The sequence below is a fragment of the Balaenoptera physalus genome (genome assembly GCF_965194825.1).
Source record: "Balaenoptera physalus genome assembly, chromosome: 13".
Taxonomy (NCBI): domain Eukaryota; kingdom Metazoa; phylum Chordata; class Mammalia; order Artiodactyla; family Balaenopteridae; genus Balaenoptera; species Balaenoptera physalus.
Genome location: NC_138892.1, coordinates 65424655 through 65431137, shown reverse-complemented (window position 1 = coordinate 65431137; position 6483 = coordinate 65424655).

Sequence of the window (6483 nt, the reverse complement as noted above, 5' to 3'; positions counted from 1 at the left end):
CCTCCACCTTGTCCCCACCTCCTGGAGGGAGGAGGCCGCGGGAGCTCTCCCTGCCCTCTGAGATTCTGACCTGTCCGTTAGCCTTTCGGTCCCATAGCGAGGGGCTGGGTAACGTAATAGCACCCATTTACGATTACCTATTGTGTTCCAGACACTTGTCTGTAATCCTCAAAACCACCTTGAAAGGTAGGCATACTTGTTTCCATTTTACAGATGAGGAACTGGGTGTTCAGGTTAAGTAAGTTGCTCAAGGTCATCTAGCTAGGTGGCGACAGAGACAGGATTCAAACCCAGGGCTACCTGAGGCCAGCCAGTTTGCGCTCTGGTCTTTCCTCTTAAAGATATATGTGTCCTCACACCTATCCTGGCAGTGTCTGGCTGGCCCACCGCAACCCAGCAGCTGCCAAAGGTCGTATCCCTCTCCCATATCCAGCCCTTCAGCTTGGTTTTCTGGAGGTCATATACCCAAAAGGAGGAAGGGTGTTGTCCCATCACCCTGTCCTTAAGGTAACTGAAAAGAGCACAGGCTATTTCACTGTAAGGATGGGGTGAATCCCTGATCTTTTCCTCTGACATTACCATTTCCTTTCTCCTTTCATCAACAAACTTGTCAAAAGGTCAGCTACATACACCCCTTTTATGTTTGTGCAAGGGCTTCAGTTTTTTTGTTTGTTTTTAGAAATTCTTTTTATTTATTTATTTATTTTGGCTGTGTTGGGTCTTCGTTGCTGCGTGTGGACTTTCTCTAGTTGCAGCCACCAGGGGCTGCTCTTCGTTGCGGTGGCTTCTCTTGTGGGCTTCAGTTGTTGTGGCACACGGGCTCAGTAGCTGTGGCTTGCAGGCTCTAGAGCGCAGGCTCAGTAGTTGTGGCGCATGGGCTTAGTTGCTCTGCAGCATGCGGGATCTTCCCGGACCAGGGATAGAACCCGTGTCCCTTGCATTGACAGGTGGATTCTTAACCACTGCGCCACCAGGGAAGTCCCAGGACTTCAGTTTTTATAAAAGACTTTTTAAGTTATTTCAGGTGACCCTACCAATCCCCTGCTGCATGATTTAAGCCCTCACTGCCCACTCAGGCCTTGGGTATCTGGATTCTGCTCCCTTAAAAGTCATCAGTGAGCTCACAGTCACCATATTTTGGATCACTTCTTAGGCCTTGTCCTCTTAAGCATCTCTCTGGTCCATGATGCCGTTGAGCTCTGACTGCCCTCCCAAGCTCTAGACACAACTGTGTACTGGGGATCTCCACCTGGATGTTTGACCAGCACCTCAAACCAACAAACACAATACTGTACTCATTCCTCTTTCTCCTTCCATCCCACCTGCAACAATCTAGACTTCACTCCCAACCTCCTGTTTCCGTTCCTGGTTCTGCTATCAGCACTCTCTTTGATTCTCCTCTCACCCCCACATCCAACCAGTCTGCTTTGGATTTTCCCTCCTCTCCAGCTTTTTCTTTCCATTCCCACAGCTACCACCCTAATTAAACCTTCATTATTTCTCTCTTTTGGGGTTTTTTTTTTTTAAAGCCCCCTCAGCAGGAGGAAATTTCTGGGGGTGATGGAATGCTCTATATCTTGATAGGGATGTGGGTTACATGGGTGTATGCCTGTCAGAACTTATCAAACTGTATAAGATCTGTGCATTGCATTTTATGCAAATTATACCTCAAATTTTTTAAAAAGGAAAAAAAATCAAACACAAACAGAACTATATTTCCACGTCTCCCTTAAAGTTGGATAAGGCCACGTGACTAAGTTCTGGCCTATAAGACATAAACCAAAGTGTTTGAAATATTGTCCTGGACTTCCAGGGAGGCTGCTTAAAGGGAGTTAATTTAACTAAGCAGCGTGTCACAGTGCTCCACCTCCTCCCCCCCAGTCTCCTTCCCTTCCTTCTTTCTGCTGCCTGGAATATAGATGAGGTGAATTACACTCTAGCAGCCATACTAGACCATGAGGCGACCATGAGGATGTAAGTAGGATAGTGAACAAAAAGAAGTCATCAGAGACTGATAACTGTAGAGCCACCATACCAGTCCTGATTGCCTACCACCAGACACCTTTTAACTGAGGTAGAATTGAACTTCTAGGGACTTCCCTGCAGTCTAGTGGTTAAGACTCTGTGCTTCCACTGCAGGGGGCATGGGTTTGACCCCTGGTTGGGGAACTAAGATCCCACAGGCCGCGCAGTGTGGCCAAAAAATTAAAAAGAAATGAACTTCTATCTTGTTAAAACAAAAAACAACAAAAGAGTAGTAAGTCCCTCAGCCTCAGCCTCTCCCTACTCTAGCCCATTCTGTTCACTGTTGCTATCTGTTCAGCTTCAGTCATGTTACCTACCTACCCACTAAAAAGCCTGCATGGCTCCACATTGCCCAGTGAATTAAATTCAGACTACCTGATATGCCAATTGAAAGCTTCCATCATCTGGTCTTAACCTGCCTTTCCAAACCTGGCTTTGATTCCATTAAAATGAAAGCCTTTTAAAGACAGGAACCTCATATTTCTCATTTCTATATTCTCATTCCCTAGTATGATGTCTGACGCATTTGATGCTTGATAAATGTTTATAAATTGAATCAAATCCCCTTCATGCTCATGGCATCAGATGAACCTGCGTTGTGTGTTTTCATCTCTGTGTGCAGTTCATGCTCTTCCTTCACCTGTCAAGCTCCTTCCAGGCCAAGCTTGAAGATCATCTCCTCTGTTAAGTCCTGATCCCCTAAGCTAGAAGTCACTTCTCTTATTTCTGAACTTCAGGCACACTTGGGGACTTTAATGTATTTTCCCTTGTGCTGTGGTTATTTGTGTATTCCCGCTCCTCCCTCCCCCTCTCCCCTAAAGAGCGAGCTCCCTGATGGCAAGGACAAGGTTGTGATCGTATCTGGAGTCCCTTAGGTGCCAGCTGCACAATACCCTCCATATAACAGATTCCAGACAAATACGTTTTATTTTGTGTAAATATTATATACTATGCAGTACCGAGAAACCATTAAAAAGGAAAACCTAACTATACTAATATAGAAAACCTCTAAGACAAACATATATACCTTTAAGTTAAAAAAAAAAAGGTAGAATAATAGATGTGATGAGCCCCTTTATATTTTAACCCCTCCCCAACTGTGTCTAGATACATATATTTAGAAAAGGAACTAGAGGATGCACACCAAATAGCTGAGGGTGGTAACCTTTGGGGACAGAGTGAGCAGAGGGGAACAAGTCCTACATGCTGCTCTGAACACTTCTGTATTGTTTGGAGCTTTTGCAATAAAAATTATTTTGGTTACAAAGATAAATTCTGAAATTAAAATATTGCATGAATGAACATGATACACAGCAATCCAAGGCAATGTGTGGGAGGTGTTGAGGGAGTTGTGCTAGCGGAGCTAAAGGAGCCAGGCCAGGAGAAAAACGTCCTTGTGATTAGAGAGGCCATGGCAGCTTTGCATACCTTAAAGGAAAGTACTGTTTCTAAACAAGGGAGAAAGGGTATAAAGGCAGAGGGCCAGATATTTGGGGAAAATGAACCAACCAGTTTGGCTAAAGTTAAGGGACTTAGCCAGAAGACCAGACAGAGGTAATTGGAGAGAGAAGGAAGAGCTGGTTGTGGAGAGCCTTGAATGGCAGTGGGAACCCACTGAAAGTTTCTGAGCAAAGGGGTGACCCCGCATACTGCACTGAGGCATCGGCTGACTGGAATGGTGCCACTGAGGTGGACGGCTACTGTCTTGTCCAGCTCTGAGGCTTTGTTTGGTAAGTACTCTGAACGGGAAGGGGTGAGAGAGGATGGTAGCAGAAAAGGGCAAAACTAAGACAACGTCACCCACAGAGGGCAGCACAAGCCCTCTTGGACCCGGAAGGGACCATGGAGGAAGGAGCTTTCTCCTTGGATCAAGTTAGGAGGAACCTGAAGGACAGAGAAATGTGAGATGGTCCTGGGAAAGGTAGGGGAGCTGGCCCAACCCTGACTCAAGGCACAAGTTAATCAGAGGGTCACTCCTGGAGAGGTTTCCACCTTCAAAGGTGTCTGTCAGCAAGTAGGAGAGACTACCACAGACCCCTGGCTTCCAAGACTCATGAGGCACCCATCATGTCCAGCTTGGTCAAGGGCAATGACGTTTATTCATTCATCAAGGTTGAGTGACTATCATGTGCCAGATAGTAAGCAAGGCACTGCTTTTTAAATGGATTTAATATGTTTGACAGATTGTTAATAAAAAGCTTGTGAGTCAGCATATACAAATCTGGGTTCAAAATCGAATGGCATATTTTCAGGAGCATGCATATACCCTGGCTGACTAGATGTTTTCTTTTTAGGTATGGTTATGCACTCATAACCAGGAATGAAGCATTACCTCCCTCCCCCACTCTGCCCTTTGGCTGTTCTAGCCAGGGGTGTATCATCCCATCAGTGCAAGATCTGGCATAGGCAAAAACAGATTCTCCATCTCCTATTTATTACCTAAAGGCAGTATTCCTATATTCAGAACTCAGAAAAAAGCTAGCATCCAAATCCCTGTGATTCATTGCCCCAAGCTAAGCCCTCCAACCCTTAAAAGGCCTTGTACTCGAGTCTGTCTTAGGACAGCTCTCAACAAAGTGTGGGAGGGAGTGCCAGGTGGCCACGTTCATTCTCAAACCTCCTGCCTGGCCCGGACTCACTGTCCAGACCTCCTCAGAGACAGCTCTCAATGCACCTGGTTTGGAGGAAGGGTCGGGGCAGGAAGGGTGCATGGGCAGAACTGGTCAGCTCTGGGCACAGAGAGCCAGAGTTCTGGCTTGAGAGGCACCCTCTCTACTCCACCACATTCAGCTCAGAAGCCAGCTTTGCTCCTAAGCTAGAGCCCAGATACTCTCTTCTGCAGCTCATGGCCATAGTGACACAAACAAGGAGACACTTACCTTCAAGGCTTGATGGTGAACAGTCCTGGCCCAGGTTCCTCACTTCCAGACCTCCAACCACTGCCTTCAGCAGCATTGCGCCCTTTACCACACTCAAGGCTCAGATTTCCTCAGGCCTAACCCTTTCTTCCCTTTGCTCAGGAACTCAGGGTCATCCTTACCCATCCCAGTAATCAGGGCCAGGAAACCTAATTTGAATGAAAAACCTGCAGAGGAAAACAGGCACCTGGATCCTATGACTCCCCAGTGACCAGCCTGATACTCTAACCTCCAGTTACCAGGCTAGAAAGTAGAAAACTGGACTTTGACCCTTCTACCTCCACACCCTTCTGAACTGGGAAAGAGACTATTCTCAGTAGTATAACTGCCTGCACAAAGACACCACTCCCTGCTGCAAGCAGCAAGGGGGTATCCCCCCTACACACTTACTCCCCGACTCTCACTATCCCACGTGGTACTCTACGCTTATCCCAAGGATTCCAGAGTATCCCAGAAATAGATTCCCTGGTCTCTCTCTCAGTACTGTGGTTTGACTCAATTCTTAGCACATCTCTGGAAACACAGAAGGTACAAAATAAATACCTGTCAGTTTTCTGCTTTGACCAGTCTAGGTACTTGAAACTGGTGACTCCCCAAAGCCTTCAGACCTTATACCTCTAGTCTGAAAAAGTCATACATACTCACACTCATTCTCCCTGTCACTGCCTCCATCCCACCTGGACCAATCCAAGTACTTTCAATGGCTTTCTCCAGGCTCATTTTAGAAGCTCCCTTGCCCAGATTATCCTGAAGTGGATGCTAGGCCCAGATCTTCTGCCAAGCCATGAATGAAGAGCTATTCGTGCTCTGGGAAGACAAGGTGGCTGTTTGTCCTAAGAGCTGGATGCTAAACATTTACCTTCCAGGTTAAGTCTCCCTTTCATCTCCCCATGTCCCCCCACAACCCCAAAAGATGGAAGGTTTAAGCAAAAGCCACAAGAGAGCTCCCTCCACCTCCTTCCTGGCATCCTAGACCGCCTACCGAGGGACAGAGGGACTAGGTCATCCTCTTCCCCAAGTTGTCAGGGGTCAAAAGACCCCCACTGGCCTGCCATCCAGCTAAAGTCCTCTCCATTATCATTATCTTATGCGAGGTTGTAGCTCTAGAAGTTATCTATTTATTAGTATACAAATAACGTACTTGGGAAAGTGCTCCTAACTCATCAGTAACCTCAGTCACCAAGCAGGACTTTTGAGGAGCCTAGAAGCAGGAAAGCATCATCTGATTTTGAGGGGTAAGTGGGTAGTGTTCAAAGCTTAAGGGGTTAATAAAGTGATGTCTGGTTGGAGCAGTTTAAGGGTTTCATAAGGGCAGAAGCACTGGTCCTTGAGGGTGATGACTTATTTTAATAGCAAGAGAGGGGCTGAAAAGGAGAATTACCAGGGGAGGCAGCAGGGAGGTAACTGAATACAAACGATATACTTCACACTGGTACTTGGGGCTCTCAGACCTATTATATGCCTAAATCCTGTCCCTTTCCCATATCATCAGGTTGGGAAGACCTCTGTCCTCAAAGCTTAAGAAAGAGGTAAGAGTCGG